General features: G+C 40.2%; 1 protein-coding gene across 1 annotated transcript in view; it reads right to left on the minus strand.

Annotated features, from left to right (window-relative positions):
- The window catches only part of CNTN1 (contactin 1), a gene marked incomplete at its 3' end in the record, with an annotated part of 264,052 nt that extends 240,741 nt beyond the window's left edge, over positions 1-23,311 (minus strand). The window contains exon 1 of the mRNA XM_080939261.1: positions 23,226-23,311. The remainder of the gene's footprint in view (positions 1-23,225) is intronic.
- Between the last annotated feature and the right edge of the window lie 1,007 nt (positions 23,312-24,318).

Raw genomic sequence — 24,318 nt, forward strand, 5'->3', positions numbered from 1 at the left:
ATTCCCCAAGTACTGGATTGCATGAAATCCAAGCTTAGGGAGAACTGCAGAATATTATGTCTACTCACTTCGGATCATCGAAACAGAATTGTGCTTTTGCTTGCTTTACAGTGCTTAAAAACGTGCCTATAAAGAAACTTACGCTAGAGTTCTAAACAACCCCAGTATATTCTAAGCTGGTCCCACTGTACGTTTAATAGAGGTAGTCCAGAGGAAGCTGATTTAAAACATCTTTCCCTTAAGTTTAACAGATGATGTTGATTTGAGAAAATGTAAGAGATGAGATGGTAAAGAGATGAGTCATTACATATGTGACTATATCTTCTTTTCTTCCTAATACAGGTACATGGTATGACTTCATTAACAATCAGCATTTTGATCATGCCTGGGTCGGAGTAATGAGAATTCTGATTTAATGATACATGAATGGTTGTGTGAGATTTTATACACTTGCCTCTCTCCAATCAGCTAATTCTAAAGACCCCAGTTGCATGACTCCCCTGGGCCCACTCATGTCTAAATTATCATCTAGTGTTAGAGCATTAGCTCAGCGGTTAAAAGTGCTTGTTGTTCTTGCAGAAGACCGAGGTTTAATTCCCAACACCGGCGTGGTAGCTCACAATTGTCTGTAATTCCATTCCTAAGGATCTGTCAGCCTCATCTGACCTCAGTTGGTACTGAGTCATGTGCACATGAGTTGGTATGCACATTGTGTACAAACTTAAATGGAGAAAAAGAAACATTCATACACAAAATAATAAAAGAAAATAGCACCTGATGTTTAGTTAATTGCCATGTTCCTTACAAATAAACATTACAAAATTGTCAAAAAATTTATAATTTTATATCCTTCATGTAGACTCTAGACTCAGGATTTACATTCATACAGTCAAAGCTGACATTTTATTTCACACCCCATGTCTAGCATCAAACTAGGGCCATGTTCATCTAATTTCATACTATATCCATGGTCAGTGTAGAAAAAGATCTTCCCAGCAGGCACAAAAATCTGATTCCAGGTAGCCCACTTCATCATGGTCCAGAGTACAATTTAAAAATTATGGACTAAAAAATTAATAATCTTATTAAGTAATAAGATTTGACCAATGTGCTAATATAGAAATGACACATGATTTAACTTGCTAATAAGTCGCAAGGAAATGAAGCTCAGAGAATTTTGATTGGATATTCTACTGACATTTTATTTATTATATAATTTTATCCCACAGTCAGTATTAATAACTCTTCAGTATTCTCTATAAATACTGATTGTCTCATTTTACCTGGTAAACGTCAAGGACTGTAAGAATGGCACACCCAAAGGATTATGTATGCCATGTGTCCATTACTCAAATGCCTTTGGTTTCCTGGTGAAAGGATGCTGTAACCAATTTGCATGTATTATGTACTTCTGGCTATCCCATAGAAATAGGAGTGTTGGTTTGCTAAATATTTGCCAAAGTAATTCGGAAACACTCTGTAACCCTATTCTTCAATGTAGAACTTCTTAACAACTACTAAACTGCCAAAGTCAGGACTTTTAATTTTTTTGCAATCTCGAGTTAATTTTATGAACTACAAATGACCACTTTACAGCCTATCAGTCAATATTCTGATTATGTCTATCAGAGCACAGGAGGAAGTGCTAGGAGAGGGGCAAGTCCTGCTAGCATTTTCAGCATGTCAAGTATTTTTTTTCTGAGAGAATATTCTAAAAATATTTCATTTATTTAATAAAAATATTGCAGTGGGACATCTTTAAAATTATTACTTTTAAATACATTATATATTTAGTGTTCATATATCCAAGGCAAGGATTTAGAAATTGCAACAAAAAAGAGAAAAGAAAGAAGGAAAGGAAGGAAGGAAGGAAGGAAGGAAGGAAGAAAGAAAGAAAGGAAGAAAGGAAGGGAGGAAGAGAAAATGGTCTCCATACTTACAATCCAGTAAAGGAGAGGAAACAGGGGTATAAAGCTGTATACTGAAGAGGTATAGGGCTTGTGCCAGAAATCTGGAAGTGGTGTGGTTCTATCCTCTAGTTATCAGATATTTTTAAAAGATGTTTTGCCCAGAACTCTCTTTAAAGTCCATGATTAAAACACAGTGACGGTAGCTCTGTTTAGATACAGGGAGAATCATCTGCCATTGCTACCTATAAATCTGAGCGCACGCCCTACTTCAGAGCCATGCCGTTTATGATAACTGAGATACAAACATAAGGTCTGCAGCAACCAGCACGGGAAATAGTAAATCCACTCGCAAATACTGATGTCAAGAGAAAAGACATTGCAGGCAATTTCGAAGAAAAGAAGTCCCCGGGTGAGGCAGAAATCCTCCTGAGTGATTTTAATCCTCCAGTGAGACAAATAACAGGTTACTACCATCTCGGGAGAATAAAATTGTTTTTGAGTGCTACAAAATTACTTGTGCTATGCCTGTACCTCTGCAAGGCATTTCTATGACAAATGGTGCCTCTAAAAGTCAAGGGAGAATAAAGAAGAAACGAACATAGCACTGAGCACAGTCGCTGCACGTTTGTGCTTTGTAGCCTCTCGGTATATGCTTTGAGCAAAATAGTAGAAAATAGATTTTTATGAGAAGTATAAACCAGAATCATGGTGAGCTGAGGTTCTCTGGGCACATTTAAGGGTGACAAAAGCATTTGGGTTAATAGCAGTGATGTGTCTTCTTCTATAAAACTAGTGACTTTACCAAAGCAAAAGCAAATAAGATAGGAAACCATTTTCCATCTGGAGATATCAGACATGGGGAGATACAGAAAAATAGCATTGTAAATAAATACACATATTAATATTTTGTAGATAAAAATGAAATATAAGTATATTTATAATATATAAAATACCTCTATAATCCCCTTTACAGAAGTTTAGTAATGTCGTAAATGACTGTTCCATATGCTCTTATAATAGATATGCTTGGATGCAAATAGAAGATATTACTTATAAAATAAACATGACGGTGACCAAATCCAAAGTGATGAAATCCAAAGTCCATGATACTTGTGAAATTTTCTACACCTTTTAAAATGATGTGTCTCTGTGGTTTAGGTATCGATTTTGTGGAATAGTTTGAGGAGTATTGGTATTAACTCTTTTTTGAAAGTCTGGTAAAATTCTTCACTAAAATCATCTGGCTGTGGCTTTTTGGGGATGGGAGGTTTTTAATTACTGCTTCTATTTTCTTGGGGGTTATAGGACTGTTTAGATAGTTTATCTGATCTTGCTTTGATACATTGTATCTGTCTAGAAAGTCATCCATTTTGTCTAGATGTTTTCAGTTTTGTCATGTATAGGTTTTTGTAGTAGGATTTGTTAGGTTTTTTTATTTCCTCATTTTATGTTGTTATCTCTCCCTTTTCATTTCTGATTTTCTTAGTTTGGATCCAGTCTCTGTGAGTTTTAGTTAGCTTGGCCAAGGGTTTATTTGTTTTGTTAACTTTCTCAAATAACAAGCTCTTGTTTTTGTTAATTCTTTGTGTTGTTCTCTTTGTTTCTAATTGATAGATTTCATTTCTGACCTTGACTATTTCTTGCTGCCTACTCCTCTTGGGTGTGTTTGCTTGTTTTTGCTCTAGTTTTCAGGTGTGCTGTTAAGTTTCTTCTATAGGATCTCTCCAATTTCTTTGTGAAGGCACTTAGTGCAATGAATTTTCCTTTTAACACCACTTTCATTGTGTCCCATAAGTTTGGGTACACTGTGTCTTCATTTTCATTGAAATCAATGATAAGTGGATATTAGCCCAAAAGTACAGAATGCCCATGATACACTCCAGGGACCCTAAAAAGGAAGGCCCAAGTAAGGATGTTTCAATCCTACTTAGAAGGGGAAACAAAATAATCATGGGAGGGAGAAGGACAAAGGGATCTGGGTTGGAGAGGTGAGGGGAAGGGGAAACCATAGCAGGATCAGGTATTGGGGGCAGGGGAGACAGGATTGAAGCCCAGAGGGCCAGGAGAATGAATGGAAATATGCAGATGTTGAGGGTGGAGGTTAAGAGTAAAGGATGAGAGAAAACTCTAGAAAGTCCCAGGCTCCCAGGGCCCAATGTTTGGGTGACCTTAGCCGAACTGTCCAACAGTAGGAAAATTAAACCTGAAGAGACCGCCTCCAGCAGTCAGACAGGGTTCCCAGTGGCAGGATAGGATCCCAGCCCACCTTCAAAACTTTTGACCCAGAATTGTTCCTGTCTAAAGAAATTCAGTGACAAAATTGGAGCAGAGATTGGAGGAATGGCCAACCAGCCCAACTTGAGATAAATCCCATGGGCAGACACCAAACCCTAACACTATCACTGATATGTTGTGCTTGCAGACAAAAGTCTAGTATGGCTGTCCTCTTAGAGGCTCTGCCAGCAGATGACTGGACAGATGCGGATACTTACAGCCACTCATTGAACTGAGTTAGGTCAGGGACCCATATGGAAGAGTTAGAGGAAGCCTGAGGGAATTGAAGAGGAGGAGAACCCCATAGGAAAACCACCAGTGTCAATTCAACTCACCGAAGAACACCAGGGTTAACCCAGAGATTGAGCCACCAACCAAAGAGCATACACGGGCAGGTACATACAGCAAATATATAGCAGAAGACCACCTTATCTGGCCTCAGTGGGAGAGGATGTGTCTAATCCTGTAGAGACTTGATGCCACAGGGAAAGGGATGCTAGGGGTTGACACCCTACTCTGAGGCAAAGAGGCATGCATGAAGACCTCTGGAAGGGGATCAGAAGGGAGTCAACATTTGGGATGTAAATAAAATAATTATTTTTTAAGAAAAAAAAGGAAGAAAGATGTATCTATCTTAAAGAAACAAGTTCTCACAAAGCTGTGTAAAACTAAAGATCAGGCAGCACCTGATTTTTCTTTTTACTTATTACTGTACAAAGCTTTACCAACTGAGTTTTATAACATCTTATAGAAAAATAAAGTCAGTAATGGGAATATTAGGAATGTTAGGATTTGGAAGATTGGGGAATGACAATTTTGTAGCAAGTTTTCTTATCATTATGCTCACAATAGCTAGAAAACAGAAGGAAACTAAATGTCCTTCAACTACCAAACAGATGACAAAAATGAGATACAAGTACCATGTGGACAATACTCATCTGTAAAGAAAATTAAGATCTGAGGCAAATTGAGGTAACTAGAAAAAAAATCATATTGACTAAGGCATCCCAAATTGACAAAGATGATGTCATAAGTTCTCTGCATTTTAAAGATCTACTTCTATACCCACACTTTCATTTCTTGTTAAAAAAATGAAATATACATTTTTTGCAGCAGGAGACCATTATAGAAAATCCAACCAATCAAAATCATAGATAGAAAATGATTGTAGGATGCCAGCCCCAACCAATATATCTACATTATAACACCTGCACTCAAGACTGGAGATCACAGAAAAGGGGATGGAGAGACTATAGGGCCAAAGGACTAGGAAATGTTCTTTGATATGGTGTCTCCTACACATCACAGGGAAGCTACACCCATGATATCTCAAGGACATAGCTTCCTAAACAAAACCCGAACAAATACAACAATATGATACATGCTAAGATAGAAGGGGGAAATCTCATGAGGCCTCACCCATGGACAAAGAAGAGGTAATTAAGGGATTCTGGGAATTAGTCTTCCTCAGGGATGAGGTCCTTCATTGGTTAGCCTACACCAAATAATCGTCCCTGAAATCATACACATACAAGTAACACTAAATAAAATGAATGGGTTGTATTTATATATTTAGGAATATCAACTAAGGAAGTGATAATGGGGTATTTCATGGGAAGGGGTAGAGGGAGTAAAGAGGATGGGGGAAGATATAATTACAATTTAATTTGAAGTAATTAATGATAGTTAAAAAATCCTTAATTAGATTTAAACACACATATACACAAGAGAAAAGAAAAGGTGAGCTGAGATAAGCATCTCTCTCTCCTCTCTCTCTCTCCCTCTTTCCTCACATTCTCATGGTAGACCAGATAGTTTAAGCTCCTGTGGCCATGGCTCCTCTATGGCAGACTGTAACCTGCTACTGCAAGCCAAAGCAAGCAAACAAACAAATGAAATGAAAACCCTTTCTTATACATTGCATCTGTTGGGGGTATTTTCTCCTAATAACAAGTAACTAAATCAACTTATAGGTGGGGGGTTCTGTAAAGAAAAGTTCTTTGCCAGACATTTGACTCTATTAGTCTGTATTTGAGAAATGTTACCTGATATATTGAAGAGTATGTATTGAATGTTGTTCTTTTTAAATTTTTTTACTTGATTCTCTCTCTCTCTCTCTCTCTCTCTCTCTCTCTCTCTCTCTCTCTCTCTGTGTGTGTGTGTGTGTGTGTGTGAATTTCATATCACAGACACTAATTCCATTCATATTCATCTGTCCTTATATCCAACATGGACCATTGCAATCCACTCCCCAAATAAAATAAAATAAAATAAAATAAAATAAAATAAAATAAAATAGGATTTTTATGGAAGCTGTACTGTGTCAGTGTGTCACACAGCAAACCCTTTTATCTATCATTCTTTACTTGCAATTGTAAATTGCAAGGAGTCATTGATCTGATTTGAGATGTCTGGCCTCTACTACATTATCAATACTAGATCTTCACCAGGATGCCTCTTGGATAGCCTGTTGTTCCTTTGGATCTTCAGAACTCTCTCACCAGCTCTCCTGTGCCCACACCACCAGGGTGAGCTCTCCAGTACTGCCCAAGCTAGCTCCCCCGAAACCCAGCTAACTAATCCACCAGAATTAGTCCTACTGTGTTCCCCATTCTAGGTGCGGAGTTCACACTCTGAAGTGCTGTGCTGTGGAGCTATGGGCTGTGAAAGGTATTCTGGTTCCGGGACCAGAGAGGCTTGAGACTCTGGTGACCATAAGGGACAGTAGGAGTCTCACTTTTCATGGGAAACCAGGCACCCATCCCTACCCACAGCTCTCCATAGACACATGGCCATCAGTCCATAGGATAATGCCCCAAGCCTCTTCATAGGTAAGAATGTGACCACAGATCAGGTAGGCTCAAGACAGATCTTCATTATAACGAGTTACCTAAAGGCCTGGAGGCCTAGCTAATTAACCTTTCTTCCCAGACACTCCTCCCTACAAAAGGTATTTTCTCAGGGCCACTCTGAGAAGTCTGGGTATGGTTTTACTTATCCACTATCCATCATGACAATAAATGCCTTAAAACCAAGGACTACCTTTTTTTTTTTTTTTTTTTTTTTTTTTTTCTGGGACCTGAGGGCAAGAGCTGCAGAGAAGGCCTTCTCCTATAGAGCCAGCATCCAATCTTGGGTAGAAGGCCTCCCTGTACTCCCATCCTAGGTCACCAGCAAACCAAGCCTGCAGCTAACCACCCACAAGACAAGGACTCCCAAGTGGGACCAGCCAGAGCTCACCTCTTCCCCCTCAGCCCAGGCATAGATCCCACCTCACTGTAGGCCAGCAGGGGTGACTCCTGAGCCAGATCCAGCTGTCTGTCCCAAGCTCAGACTGTGTTTCCCCACCCCTGAGTGGTGCCCGTGGCTTCCCTACAATCCAGCACCCATCTAGCGACAGCGTAGGGTAAATGCAGTCAAACTTCCCAGATCCTGTTTCCCCAGTGGCCCAAGCACTGTGTCAGAGCAGACACAGGAACCATACCAACACCATCAAGAGCCAACACTGTACCAGTGAAGGACAGGGCTGGTTCTCCCACTCCTTCTCCAGCCTGCAGAAAGTGGGAAGGGAGTGGATTAAATAGTGTTATTAAAGCTCTGTTTTTCTTAATGCATTGTAAGTAATGCAAAGATCTAATAGTGAGTGGGATAGATAGATAGATAGACAGACAGACAGACAGACAGACAGACAGACAGATAGATATAGGTAGATAGATAGAGAGAGACAGAGTGCAAATGGTAAAGCATAAAGCATTGTTTGAGACAAAAATTTGTAGAAATAGAAAGTTGTCCAGGATATGAAAAGCATCAGAATTAAGTTTAAATATTCTACATATTTAAATATTTAAGTTAAATTTAAATTTTAAATATCCAAAATATATCACAAACATCTTTTATCGGAAGGACTTAAATGAACTAAAAGAGTCATCATTAAAGAATGGAGCTATTAAAAAGCTATTATGAAATTATTTAGAAAATAAATTTTAATAAACAAACTCAGGTGGAAAACTCCCTAGAAAGTATAACTTACCAAAACATGTATGAGCTGGTTTTGTGTCAACTTGACACAATCTGGAGTTATAACAGAGAAAGGAGCCTCCCTTGAGGAAATGCCTCCATGGGATCCAGCTGTAAGGCATTTTCTCAACTAGTGATCAAGGGGGGAGGGCCCAGCCCATTGTGGGTGGTGCCATCCCTGGGCTGGTAGACCTGGGTTCTATAAGAAAGCAGGCTGAGCAAGCCAGGGGAAGCAAGCCAGTAAATAACATCCCTCCATGGCCTCTGCATCAGCTCCTGCTTCCTGATCCGCCTGGGTTCCAGTCCTGACTTTCTGTGGTGATGAACAGCAGTGTGGAAGTGTGAGCTGAATAAACCCTTTCCAACTTGCTTCTTAGTCATGATGTTTGTGCAGGAATAGAAACCCTGACTAAGACAATATAAAACTATCTGTTTGTTTCATTTGCTGTTACTGTGGAAGCTACCACACACACACACACACACACACACACACACAGAGAGAGAGAGAGAGAGAGAGAGAGAGAGAGAGAGAGAGAGAGAGAGAGAAACAGAGAGAGGGATAGATAGATAGATAGATAGATAGATAGATAGATAGATAGATGGATGGATGGATGGATGGATGGATGGATGGATGGATGGATGGGTAGGTAGGTAGATAGGTAGATAGGTAGGTAGGTAGATTGGTAGGTAGGTAGGTAGGTAGGTAGATTGGTAGGTAGGTAGGTAGATAGATAGATAGATAGGTAGGTAGGTAGGTAGCTAGGTAGGTAGGGAGGTAGGTAGGTAGGTAGGTAGATAGATAAAGATAGATAAAGATAGATAGATAGATAGATAGATAGATAGATAGATAGATAGATAGATAGATAGATAATAGATAGATAGGCAGACAGACAGACATAAGACATAACACACACAAACATAAGACATCATGTAGAAAATGCTTAAGATGTGGGCTGGCAGCATTGCTCAGTGTGTGAAGGTACTTACCATCAAGACTGACAACCTGCATTCAATCTTTGGAATCTACATGATTTAATGAGGAAACCAAATCCTGTGAATACTTCTACATACAAGATATGGTACAGAACACACATGCATGCACACACACATGCACACACAGGCACACATGAAATGATACACATATATGCATGCACATGAATAAAAAATAATATAATTTTAAAGATGTAAGACTAAATTGAGAAATACTCCACAGTCATAACTGAAAAACTAAAATGTATTGTTATTGCATATAAACTCTGACATTGTTGAAAGATACAAATATGCCTGTTTCTAACAAACAACACTGCTCTGAGTAGGTTCCTGTTGCTGTCTTAAAACCATGCAAAAGCAACATTGAAGGAATAGGTATTATTGGCCTACAGTTCATTATGAAGGGAAGCCAAGGCAGGAACTCAAAGCAGGAACCACAAATTAAAAATTCTTCCTCTGCCTTGCTCAGACACCGTCCTTGTAGAACCTAAGACCAATTGCCCAAGGGTGGTACAACTCACTGTAAGCCGGACCCTCTTACATCAATTAGAAATTAAGAAAATGGCCCATACATCAAAGAAGCTGAGGCAAATCCTCAGTTGCAGTTGTGTTCCCTCTTTCTAGCTTTAATGAGTTGACAATTGAAGCTATGGTGAGCCTTTATATTAGAAAAGATGTGACAATAATAAATTTGTGTAGTAGAACCAAGTAATAACACAAAGCCATATATTCAACAATAGAACAGATATACCAAATATATATACACACACACATAATATTTGGTATATATAATATATATAACATATATATTATATATATAACATATATATTATATATATCACATTACTTGTATAATAAAAAATAAACTGTTACTACAAATTGGAACTTGGTTCAAGAAAAAAATTTTAACAACAAGAATCTGTTACCAAAAAAGTACATGTTTTTCCAAGTCTGTTCTTATGAATGTCAGAATCTTTAAAACCATCCCACAGTCTTAGAAACCAAGAGACAGCTCAGATAGCTCAAACACAAGGGCTTGAGTTCAATTGCTAGAATCCACGTGAAAACAAGCAAGCAACAGAAACCAAGAGATAAAACACACATCGAACAAAGACAAGACCAGATACTGGTGCCTATAATATCAAACTCACCAAACTCTGATGCCTACAGACCAGTGTAGAAACACAATTAACAACAGCGAGGACAATATGTCTACACCAGAACCCAGCACCCTCACCACAGTTGGCCTTTATCACTGCAACATAGCTAAAGCACAAGACAAGGACATGAAAATACGTTTTATAAATATGATACAGATCTTAAAGAGGAAATGAATAAATCAATTAAAGAAATGTATGAAAACACGAAGGAGAGAAAATTAATAACGTGTTTCAAAACATGAAAGTGACTCAATTAAAAAAAAAAAAAGAGGAAAATCTGGAAATAAAACGTTTAGGAATCCAAAGGGGAACCTCGGACGCAAGTCTCCCCAGAATACAAGATGTGGAAGAGAGAATCTCAGGAGTTGAAGGTACAATAGAAGAAATGGGTATGCCAGCCAAAGCAAATGTTGGATTTTTAAAAAACTGCCAGGCGTAATACATGCAGAAAATCTGGGACACTATGAAAAGATCAAATCTATGAATAATGGAAATACAATAAAGAAGAAGAAAACTAGGTCAAAGGCACAGAAGATATTTAGAAAAAAAAAAACATAGAAGAAAATTTTCATAACCTAAAGAAGTCTATGCCTATAAGGTACATACAAAACAAGAAAAACAAACAAAAACAGAATAGGACACCAAATAGGCTAGAGCAGTGGAAAATATTCTCAACACATAATAATAAAAATACTAAGTTACTAAGTGTACAGAACAAAGAAATAATCTTAAGAGCTCACGGGGGAAAACATCAAGTAACATCTAAAGGCTGATGCATTAGAAGAGCGCCTGAATTCTCAGTGAAGACTCTAAAATTCAGAATGGCCTGGAAAGATGTTCTACAAACTCTAAGATACCACAGTGGTCAGCCCAGATCACTATACCCAGCAAACCTTTCAATTACAATGGATGGAGACAGAAAGATAAGACGAATTTTAGGCAGCATCTATGTACAAATCCTACACTACCAGTGACACTGGAAAGACTACCCAAAGACATTAACTTCAACCTTGGGGGATGGGGGAACAAGGAACAAATAATCTCAGACCAGCAAATCAGAAAATATAAAAATAAAAATACCACAGGAAAAAACTAAAACGAATCAACAAACTGGCCATTTATAACTCTCACATCAATTGTCTCATTTCTCCAATAAAAAGACACAGACTAACAGAACGGATGTAAAAACAGGACCCAGACTTCTGCTGCATCCAAGACAAGCACCTTAACATCACAAATAGGCATTACCTCGGGGAACAAATGTATTCCAAACAAATAGAACTCATAACCAAGCTGGTGTAGCAATTTTCACATCTGACAAATAAACTTCAAGCAAAAGCTAGGGAGAGAGAGATGGGGAACAACATTACACACTCATTAAAGGAAAAATCCACCAAGACTCCACAATTCTTAACATCTATTCACCAGACACAAGGGCACCAAAGTTCACAAAAGAAACAAGCTTCAATCACATATTGACCCTCCCACACTGATAGTGTGTGACTTCAACACCATATTCTCAGCAAGACATGTCATCTAGACAACAAAGTTGCCAAACATATGGGGAGATAGAGTTCCAACTGGTCAACTCTCTTCACCAATTGGAGCTTCAGAATAGGGAGTAGATTATACAGAATCCAAAGTTGCTGATCAAAGTGGTCTCATGGGAACCCCCAAACAACCCAGGTTCTTGTGAACCTTATAGATTACTTTCCACAATCTGACTGAGAGGCCCCATTTCTAAAGACAACACATACGTAACTCATTGAACATGGAGAATTTGAGCTGGTGCCTATATAAGAATCTTCTTCTTCCCTACATTTTAGCATCTTTGGTACAGGAAGATACTCTGCATGCTTTCAGAGAAACTTAAATATCAACCCAGCTATTAACCTTTATTTACAATGGTGTCCTGCCTACAAGATCTGCAACCGTGATGGTGGGACCAAGCTTGTGGGAGTAACCAACAAATATCTGTTTTGATTTAAAGCATTCTCCATGAGACGGAACCTTTACTCAATTCCATTTGGGTAACCAAGAACCTGAGATTAGATAGCCCAAGTTCCTAGGGGGCACTTCATGAAATGAAAGCCTTACTCAATCCCACTTGGGTAACCAAAACTGTGAGATTAGATAGCCCAAGGACCTGGTGGCAAAAGAACTACTACTGATCTACAAAAGGAATGCAGCAATAAAGTAAAATGACTCCTAATAGCATATTCCTCTGTACTCATAGAACAGATGGGAACAAGTACAGAGGTCCACAAGAAAATATTTCGGGGGGCGGGGAGAGACAGAGAGAGAGAGACAGACAGAGAGAGAGAGAGAGAGAGAAAGAGAGAGAGAGAGAGAGAGAGAGAGAGAGAGAGAGAGAGAGAGAGAGAGAGAGAATGAGAATATTCAGGTCTTCAGAGGATTTATATCTCCATAAAACACTTCCTGTAGAGCTTAGGAAACTCTGCAGGAGAGTAGGCAAAAAATTGTAAGAGCCAGATGGGATAGAGGCCACCTAACCTCTAAACATCACAAGACTGAAACATGTATGACACACATAACCCTCACACATACATGTTATCTGAGACTGAGGTGGTGTGCACAGGGTCAACAAACCTTTACATCAGATGGGGTCCTAAAGCTGAAAGGTGAACATGTGACCCCATCTCTAGCCCAGAGCTATTTCCAACTGACAGTCATTTGTAAATAGAACTTGGGTTATCTTCAGGTCTCACTGGGAAAACCAACAAGTCCGCAGGGTAGGGTGCTGGCCCAATAGTAGATGGCCAACGGAAAAGAACTCAAGGACATCTTCAGAGCTTCTTTGTTTCATAATGTGTGTCTGGTCCTTCTAAAAGTTTTATTTTTCATTTTTATTTGATTATATACAGTTGTATTATAAAGAATTATGACAGATGTGTGTGTTTGCTTTCTAGCATGAGACTAGAAAGTTATCTAGCAGTTATGGGGGGGGGGACACAGGTGGTGCTCATGAACCCGGAGAAGTCAATGGAAGGAAAACCAGGATATATTGTATGAATAAAAAACTCTGCTTTCAATAAAAGAAGATTAAACGTGTTTTACTGGAAGCGGGTATCATGTTCATCACCATTCAAACTATGCATGAGCCCAAATATCTAAACTAACTGTGAGAAACCAGGCAGTTTTCTAGTAATCCTGGTTATAATAACCCTAAAGGGACATGTGAAGTCCATAATTGAATCAACCCATTAGTCATTTAAAAATATTTTCAATTAAAATGTATTGCATCTGATGTATAAAAATATTGTACACTGGCATTTTCTGAAATAAAAGTCTGTTGTATTAAACAACTCAATGTTCAGACTGAAATATTACACTGTTTATAAGATCTTAGCAGGCACCCCGACAGCTGCAGATACGGATCTGCATTTTCAGTTACCATGACAATTAAATGTGGTCAGATTATAAGCCTTAGGATAGAATTACTGTTAATGTTTTGTGGTAGTAGGAAGGGAAATTAGGTCAGAAAGCCATAAAAGTCTGATGTTTGAGTCAAAATTATAATAATAAATATTTAAATGGTACATTGTAAAGATCTAATTCATGTTTGGGAAATATCATTTAAATTGCCACAGTGGAAGACCTTTTTGTTTATTAGCTATCTATGAATAAAACATTTGCAAATTTAGGATGATTTAATTCCTTGAGTTAGCACAATGTATTGGTGAGCATAGACTTAGACTGTGCAAACCACAACTTGCAGAAAGAACTGGGCACAGAATTAATAGGAGGATTAAAACCTGGAGCATTTATTCACACTGGTTAGCGCCAAGCAATAGAGGGACCTCGTCTCAAACAGGGTAAAAGGTGAAGATGCTTGAGGTTGTCCTCAGACTTGCACACACATGCTGTGGCATGTCCATGTATACTCTAAGACACATGCACACACACACACTTCAAACAGACACACAACAAAGCTGTGGAATCCGGATGCATATTATCATTTTTATATTTGCTCTTTAACACCTCTCATTTCCTGACTTACACAGCAGTCTGGTACATGTTCAAAGCCCACTGCACTAAATTTGTAAGGTGCAGAGATGCCCTGTGTAACACACTGAAAATCATGATTTTCACTATGATGTCCAATAAGTGGTTACTGTTAATTGTTGAAAGGAGATTATAGGGATGACACATTTGCAAACTTGAGAGAAAATTAATTCTTATATCCCAACACATTTACATTCCAGACAGGGCAGATTACTGCTCAAAGTGCCATCATTTGAGAAATAAATTTTTTCTCATGATTTTAGGTCCCACCTCCCCCCCAAAATTTGATTTTTGATATGACTCCTATACATCTTCCAGACTGTATAGAATTCCATCAGCAGCAAAACTAAAAGGCTAAATATTGAGCATCTCTACCTAGGAGTATCCCCCAACTTTTTGTTGTAGTATTTATTAAAAAATAAAAAAGATTTATCACTTTATCGGCCCCTAGGTCTCACTACGTAGATCTGACTCTAGTACAGAGGCGTGTGCACCTCTGTTGCCTGATCCAAGCTGCCACCAGGGTCTCATTCCATTTGCTCAACTCCCTTCCCTTGGTGGTTTCCCACTGCCTGTTTTCCACCTCTGTCCCAGGGTATTTATTTATTCCAAAACCCAACACAAACATGACTCTATAGCCTGATAGATTTTCATACAGGCTTATATGTTCAATTCTCAATCCATAAACCCTCTACACAACAAGATTTCATCAAATAGACAAAGATACAAACTGTCCTTCTATATGAGATATTAGACCTATAAGATTCTTAAATGTTCATAGCTACTTAATGCCAGTTAACCCCACCTGGATCTAATTCATCCTTCTGGATCTCCATCTTGGAACTCTCTCTCTCAGTCCTTCCCCTGTCTTCTCCTCTCTGCCCCCTCTCTCCACATCCCTTACCCCACCCAGACACTGGCTCTCCTTTATTTTACTAATTAAAATGAAGTCACCTCATGAGTATGAAACAAGGTAGCCCTTCTTAGGGAAGTGGGACATGTAGTGTTAAGGCCTTTGGCTGTCATCTGTCAAAAGCATACCCACAGACAGTACGCTTAGTAGACCAATGTAAAATATCAAAGAGGACCATGAGAATTTAATCAAGCAGAGAAAAAAAATTACTTCTGACAGTATTATATTCCAGCCAATATTTATAGTGTCCATGTGTTCACGAATGTCTCCTTTCTCATGAAATGCAGGACTGTTTAACTTAGAGATCTAGCATTCTAGAACTATCCTGTCCTAGGCAAGGATTTTCACTACCAAAAAATCATTAAAACCTTGCATCTATCTTACATAAACCACAAAATCAGGATATTAAATTTGAAATATGAAAGCCCCCCATGGCTTATAGTTTTATCCGTTGCCTTTTTCAAGGCAAAGGTGAATACTTTGATGAGATCACGAAAACTAATTTAGACTTGTCATCCTATTCCTCATGTCTTAAGAAATACAAAATACAAAACGTATGTGAAAGCCTCCTGGGGCACAGGAAAGATTAGTAATAGCCTCTGTTCTTCAGGGAACACTCTTTTGTGGGAAACAATTGAATGCAATACAATGTGAGGGTCTTGTTCTTACAGATTAATTGAGATGCTGTGTATAGTATCTCAATTAATCCGTAAGGTACACAGGTGCTGAAAACACAAGGCCAGAACAAGCAAGTCTAGAAATGGTAAAACCTAACTGGCAGCAGGAGTTAGGCAGGGCACCTAAAAGATTGACAAAGAGACAAGTGACTGATGTCAGGGAGGAGACTGGAAAGCATGAATGGTGGGAAGGGAGGCCAGTGAGTAACCTGGGCATGGTTAGCGACTAGAGATCTGCAGACCCAGAAACGAAGTTTAAAAACTTAATCAGGACTACTGACAAATGACTTCAGGTGAAAAGCAAAGGACCTTGGGAAATAAAAGGGCAGGCCCCATTCAAATGCCTTTAGCCTGGGGATGTCATTATGAAATTTTCTTTGGAAAGAGAGCTGTGGATGTGAAGTGGAAAATGAACTTGATAGAAAGACTATGGAAAAAAGACCGGAGGGAGCGTCTGTGAACACTGAACAGTTTTTATTTAAAACACTGTCTTGATTAGATTTTCTACTGCTGTGAAGAGACACCATGACCACAGCAACTCCTTTAATGGAAAACCTTGCTCTGGGGGCTGGTTCTCAGTTCAGAGCTTTAGCCCACTATCTTCCCGCTGGCATGCAGACAGACATCGTGCTGGAGAGGTAGATGACACATTCTACATCCAGACCATCAGGCAGCAGGAAGAGAGTACCACACTGGGCCTGGCTTGAACATTTGAAACCTCAAACCCTGTCCCCAGTGACACACTTCCCCCAGCAAGGCCACATCTACTCCAGCAAGGCCCCACCTCCTAATAGTGCCACTCCCTATGAGCCTATGAAATCTATCCATTTTTATTCAAACTGCCACACATTGAACAAAGGGTTTAAAAGGTTAACTTACACCAGTTATACAGCGGTTACCTGAATGGGGTTTGCTACCAAACTCTGTTATAGTCCTTGATATGTCTAAGAGAACAAGTTATGGACCAGGTACACTGACATAAGGAACCTAGAGTGACCAATCAGGAACATTAAAATAAAAAGCAGCAAAATAGTACAGAAAAGGTGTGACACACACAGTCCAGTCTACATTCTCAAGCACAGGGCTGAGCAATTATCCACTGAATTAGGGACCATCTGGATAATCCTAGCAGAGACAGATTTAGTGCTTGAGTCATTCAGATAATTGTGCAAACAATGTGCCCTGCTCTGACTGAGTAACCGAGTCATTAATATCCTCTCTTGTAAGTTTTGCCCTGTGATATTTTCAGGATAGACAATGGAGGCTCAGGAAGAATTAAGGAGCCATCTACTTACTGGAAGAACCACAGGAAGAATAATGGGAACATTATAGGCTGATATTATATTATATATGTACATATAATATAATAATATAATATAATATAGGAGCACATGAGGACAGACATAAGATACACACAGGTTCAAGCTTGCTTTAGTGGATGAAAGAAGTCAATGATGTTCATTCCTGACCTTTCCTATCCAGTTCCACTGGGTGGCAGAAGGTAGTTCTCTGAGCTTTGACATGGTACAAAGTAACAATGTGGATCAATTGATAAACGGAAGTAAGTTTATAAGTGCCTGTATGATGAAACATGTTTGTAGAAAGGCACAGCCAGGCACAACAGTTCATATGTGCAATTCCAGTTTAAGATTCTACCATAACGTGATAGCCATAAGTTCAAGGCCAACCTAAACCTAAAGGTGAGTTCAAAGTCAGACTGGGCACAAAGTGAGAAGCATTTCTAACTCCAGTGTTTGTGCCTCCCTCTTCCAGCCTCCTCATAAATCCAAAAGCAGAAATATGGGGAACAAAGGCATATGCAAGTGTCCTGCTCAGCTTCACAAATTGAGAAACACAGGTAGCCAATGAGTCTGGCCTTCTATAAACTCACCCCAGTGCACAGGGAAGCAATGCAAAAGAACTCTATACATAGCTTTTACTATCAAACTGTCACCTTCAAAACCTTAATGCTAAGTGTCAGTGACTACAGTGCATTGCCAAATTGCTATAGCCTATGACAGACAGTTGTGAGCCACCATGTGGTTGCTGAAAACTGAACTCAGGACCTCTGGAAGAGCAATCAGTGCTCTTTAATCACTGAGCCATCTCTCCAGTCCAGCCAAGTTGGTATAGCCATTGGTGGAAGATAAATCTGTGCATGGGCTGTCGAGAAGTTGTTTATCAGTATCTACTAAGAGGTTACAAAAACATGAGAGATCAGGAGTAACTTTTAATACACTATGGTAATAAAATAACCATAAATGCAAAACATATATATTTATGTTCAGTTCCTTAACTAGGGAAATCTAGGAATACTGTAATGGCAATTTACATGTAGAAACCATATATACTTCCTTAATAAGAATAATCAACAAAAAGGATAAATTTTCAGTGTCTGATGCAAAGGTAAGGTGGATCTCAAAGGCCACTAGTCACTGTCCCTATACTTAACAGTCAAGGGTAGAGATTGAAAACGTCTACATATGTCAACAGTAATAAGAAAAATAGCATGGTGTCATATGCCTTGAATCCTAGCACTAGAGAGGGAGGCAGACAGATCTCTGTGAGTTCAAGGCCAGCCTCATCTATGTAGTAAGCATATGAACTACAGGGAATTCTATTCTAACCAAACAACTTGTCAAAAGAAAGACAAAAGAAGAACGAATAAAAGGAAGGGAGAAGGAAGGAAAGACAAAAGAAAAGGAAAGGAAAATTTTATAATTGAAAATATCCCTCTATAGGGTATAATTTTCTTTATTTGTAAGTTTTCCTTAACAATTCTGTGTTTTCTTTTAAATAAATAGATTTCCCATTTTATCATAAGTTTAAGAACATGACTACATATTTACATACATTTGAATATTTTATACAATAAACTTTTGTTCGGCCATAGTGAGCAACGTGTCATCCTTCTGCTACATGAGCAACGACACACAGCTCAGTCCTTCTTATAAATGTGACCCAAGTATGTCTTGCTGCCAACAAAAGGTTTCAAAATAAGGGAGAAACAATGACAAGAATCTAACTTCATTCTTTTTTTAAAAAATTTATTTATTTATTATATATGAGTACAGTGTTGCTGTCCTCAGACACACCAGAAGAGGGCATTGGATCCCGTTACAGATGGCTGTGAATTACCATGTGGTTGCTGGGAACTGAACTCAGGACCTCTGCAAGAGCAGCCAGTGCTCTTACCACTGAGCCATCTCTCCAGCCCACATACTTCATTCTTAAGTAATCTGTGGCTTCTTGGATGAAAGTTTCTATACTGGCAGACATGATTTATTGCCACTGCACCAAAGTAGATTTATAATAAAAGAAGAATTTGCTATGGTGGATAACAGAGAATACACGTTAGAATTTAGAATAATTCTGAATGGATGGTGGATACTTCTAGAGGAGAGGAAGGCTTAGAAAGCATTGATCACAAACAAAAGTGTATGGAAAGTTATAGTATCCATTACTAAAGGCCAGCTTAGGGCTGATGCTTATCAATGGGGAGAGGCAAACAGGGATGCTTCATACGTATATTATAATTACAAATAATACTATAACAGTTATTAATTAATAAACAATTACTGATGCCCAATTTCTTTCTTGAATGCTTTACATGTGTTATCCTAAAATATACCAGGAAAGCCTCTGCAGTGTTATTGTAGACCCTAATGGTGAGGTGTACATTTTTATATATGTACATAATGAACACCCCTGCACACAGAGCCTATACCCTTAATCAGGACAGTATTTATGACTATCAGGAATTTAATAGAAATGGAAGTGCAGAGGAAAACATGTCATTTGAGAGGTTGGGAAAGAAAGCCAAAATAGGGAGAGCAAGAAAGGAGGCTTTAGCAAAATAAGAAAACTGGACAACAGATGATTGTGGTATCAACAACTGAAATTTGGGGGAAGAGAAGAAAAAAAAACATGGAAAATAGCCGTCAGAAGGGAAGAGCAACAGACAATAAGCAGAAAGCAAACACCGCACCGGAAGAGCAGGGAGCTTCCAGTTGACTTAGCATAGATTCTAGAAGATGATGCAGAGGATTGACAGTTTGTGTATAGAAATGGTAGCACTTGACTGAAGACATCAAGAGACTGGACAAGTACATACAACGTGGGTGGGTTGTGTATGGCAGAGAACAGAGAATGTTGATGGGGGTGGGGAGGTGGGGTAATGCATGCACCATGGAAAATGCAACCAGTTGCATGGGACTATTATGGTGGGGACTAGAGATGAGAGAGATCTGAGGAAGGAGAACATGAACTTGGAGAGTGTCCCCAGGGCCAGTGATGACTTCATATTTGTCTTTTACTTGTAGAAATCTAACCTATCTTTTACCTAACTCTCTGGTTGGCTGTGTAGAGCACAAGAGAAAATATATGGTATAAACAGAACCTAGTCATCACCTGTGTTAGACAACTGAGTCATTCTGGGGTAAGAATACGGAAACACCCTCAAATTAGCCATGAGTCATTATGGGCAGGATAATGGAAATAGTGTTTCCAAAAGTAGCCCTCAATTTTGCTCTCTATTGACAAATAGATGAGCCTCAAATTCTTTGCAACACTGATGAGAATAATTTGCCATGATGATACACATTTAGCATTTGTCTTTGAGCCTGCCTGGGACTTTCAGTGTGGTAATTATAATGCAATATAGGTCATAATGTCCTGGTCCATTTGGCTGGTTGTTTGTTTGTTTGTTTGTTTTTGTTGGGTATTTGTTTCTTTGTTTGTTTGTGGGGCATTACTGTGATAATATACTGACCAAAGCAAAGACCACTGAGTTCTTTCTCTGGCTGGCTCAGCTACTTCCTTTTATAACCTAGGTGCCACTGAGTAGGGATGGTACTGCCCACAGTGGACCGAGCACTCCTGCATCAATCAGAAAGTAAGAAAATACCCAGTGAACAGGACAGGGTGAGGGTGGTAATTTTTCAACTGGGCTTTCCTCTTTCTGGGTGATTCTAGTTCTCTCAAGTTATAAAAACTTAATTAGTAAAACTGTTTTTCAGAAAGGCATTTCGTTGTCTAGCTAGACAATAAAACAGGTGCATACATATGGTTGGCCAGCATAAGACTAAGTGTGAAGAATGAGGTTTCCACACGTATTATCTTCCAAGCTGTGGCTTTAAAAGCTGCATGTAAATGATAAACTTGGATCCTGTATTATAATCAATACTATCTCCGCTTATTCACATACAGTGTGCCCACTCCCACATGCTCAGTTTTTTTAAGAAAAGCTTCCTAACAAACCTAGGTGTCATCAATACTGTTATTCTTTCCTGGAATACCATGAGACTAAAACTCTAAGAAAATGAAACACTCTCCAAATTAGATAATCAGGCAGTCTGGGTAACAAATTCATCACCATCCCCCTCTGATATATTAGACTATTTAGGAGTTCAGAAATTAATTCTGAAACATGTAAAGAAAAAAGTTACCCCAGCACATATTATTGCTGATATCAACACTATTTAAATTAATTACAGGGACTAATGGCTATGGAAAACTGCAGAGTGTGTGTTTTTTTTTTAAAGAGAAGCGCACAGTAGGCTTTAGGTAGAATTGAGAATCGAGACAGATTTTAAGCCCACCATTTGTTCCTTCCAAATCTCATTTTTTCCAATGGACAGTGGCAAAAAAAAAAAAAAAAAAAAAAAAAAAAAAAAAAAAAAAAAAAAAAAAGCGTACAAATATTTATAAAAGAAAGTCCATGCTATACAAATAAATCTGGAATATCATGTCAGCACAAATTTGTATCAGCCACAAGAAACATGTGCCCAAGGACTTATATCAAAACTATCTCAGGTGTTATTCCACTTCCACAGTCCTGCATCCTGAAAAGTGGGTGGGTCCTTTCCAGACCCCAGAGAGTAGCTAGCTACAAGTTACCGCATGAATATATCTATTTCCAAAGAACCAAGGTACACATGCGTGCGCATAATACCGTGCACCAATGAGTTAATAAAAGATCACAGATACGACATATATTAATGCGATGCATGTTATAGCTCAAGCTGCAAAGGTCAATAACGCACCGTGAGTCCGAAAAACGCGGGATAAGACCCAGGAATGCATTTGAAATAATGTTGGAGCACATCCCTGTCTGTATGCTACAGAAACAGTATTCCGAGTGTGGAGGTAGAGGGGTTGTTACTCCGAGTTTCTCTTCCCTGGCTTTGCCCCAATGAAGAATTTGATTCTACTTTACCCCTCCCACCCAGTGCTTGCAGATTGCTTGAGAAGGCCAAGGCAGCCTGCTCCGCAGCAAAGAAACCGGCTGGCTGCGCAGGAGCTAAATATAGCTCCTCCACCTTGGAGATGTGCACACACAGGCACCCATAGAGATGCCCATGCTGGATTTGGCATGGGAAAAAAAGGACAGCCAGAAATGGCTACACCACTCACACTTCTTGCTTCTTTCCCACCATTTTTTTTCCAGGAATTTTCCCAGCAGGGTGTCTGATTTCCCTACAATTCTTCTCCCTATTGCTACCAGCAACCTGATTCCAGCAGGAACCGGCACTGGGCCAACACCCAGTGCCCAAATGCGGTCACCCAGGGAGGATGCTTTGGAGCCCATCCTGACAGTCACTTGACTAGATGAAGTGGTAGTTCCCCCGGTAGGAAACAGCCAGGCCAGCGGGAAGCTGCCTTTCTGCCCTGCCCAGTCCGCAGGCAGCACCTTGTGGAGAAGGGACACTGGCTTTTTCTCAGACTGGATTCATCAGAAAAATGCCGAGATTCTCCCCAAGCCCTAAGGGTTTTTAGCCAGGGGAAGCGCACGCAAGCCCCTGCTTCCCTCAAGGCAAGTGCCCGCAGCCAATGCTGCACTGGAGGGTACCCGGCAGGTGCGGGGGAGGGGAGCAGGCGGCGCCCGGGCATGCAGAGCAGTTGAGGAGCACACAGGACCTGCAGCTCAGGCAGCTGGCACGTCTGCACCCCCAGCCCCCTGCCTCATCCACAGGGCAAACCCCAGGCCTCACCCTGCAGGCAGCCGCATCGTCTGCGAGGAAAGTTGCCCAGACGCGCTGCCCCTTGGGGCCCCTCTTAGCAACCCTTCCCGGCGCATCACCCTGGCTCCTGCATCCAGACCACCACCACCCGTTCCATGCCATCTTCTGATTGGTGTCATAGGTGACAGCTACAGCTACCCCGGGAGCCGGGGGTAACCAGGGCGGGGCAGGGGCTGGGTGGCCTCTGGGAAGCACGCCTTCCCTGCGCTCTGCAGAAGGGCGAGCCTGCCTCCTACCTGTTCCACACTCCTGTCGCCGCCTCGCTGCCTGGGCCCTACAGCTTTCCCGCTCCCGCCGCCAACAGCTGGGAGTGCATCTCCCACCAGCGCCACTCTTCGCCTAGGCGGAGCCCACCCTAGCTACTTGACAGCAGAGGCCGGGGCCTCAGAGTGCAGTTATTGGGGCCGCGGGGAGAGGGAGGCGGGGACCGGAGGGAAACTCTCACCTTTGATTGGACAGAGGAGACGTCATTCTCAACTCCTGGGTTTCTGTGAACGGACTCTCTTAGCTTCTGAGCCCACCAGCAAAAGTCCTTGTAGCCCATGGTTTGAAACCCTTCTGCTTCTGGGTCAGAGGTCTTTTGAGGAGGGAAACTTACCTTGAGGACCGGCCATTAAATGTTCCAAGAGGGAGGGCAGGATCTGACAAAGCCAGATCCTAGGAACTTTCCATGAGACTCTCAGCTCCCTTTATTCCACCTAGCCAAAATTTGCCTATACAGAGTCCTGTATGTAAAATGGGGAAAATGCTCTAAAATAAACGTTCAGAGCAATGCAAACTGGGGCATTTGCCATGGCCAGTTCCGTGGGTGACAAATATTTAAAATAATGACACAGTAGTGACTGCTAACCAGTCTCTCGCATACCCAAGTTCTGAGAGAATATATAAGACGAGACAACTAGGCCATTCCAAGCCTCTTTTTAAGAGGGCAAAATGCCTTTGTGCTCGGATGTCATCTCCGCTGTCTATCCGGGTGGAACCAGAAAGCTATACCCGGGGGACCACTTAGTGAAAGACCATGGAGACTAAATAAAACTGGAGTCGACCGATGGTTCTCTTAGGGCCTAATGAGGAAAGAAGGTACCTACTTCCTCCAAAGAGCCCAATTTGTCTTCCACCTCGGTAAGTTAGCCGTCTTAACGCTGGACCTAAGAAAAGGCTGATGGTACCGAAAGCTAAGAGCGGACGGTCAGTGCTCAGACTTTTAATGCCACCAGGTCCATCTTTCCATGCTCTCTTCACAGCACTGTAAGACCCGGTCTTTACTGAAGAAGAAAGCAGGGGTTGTAATTTACAAGCAACAATTGATACTCTCTGTATGCCAGAAAC

This window comes from Micromys minutus, assembly GCF_963924665.1.
Source record: "Micromys minutus genome assembly, chromosome: 27".
NCBI classification, from domain to species: Eukaryota; Metazoa; Chordata; class Mammalia; order Rodentia; family Muridae; genus Micromys; species Micromys minutus.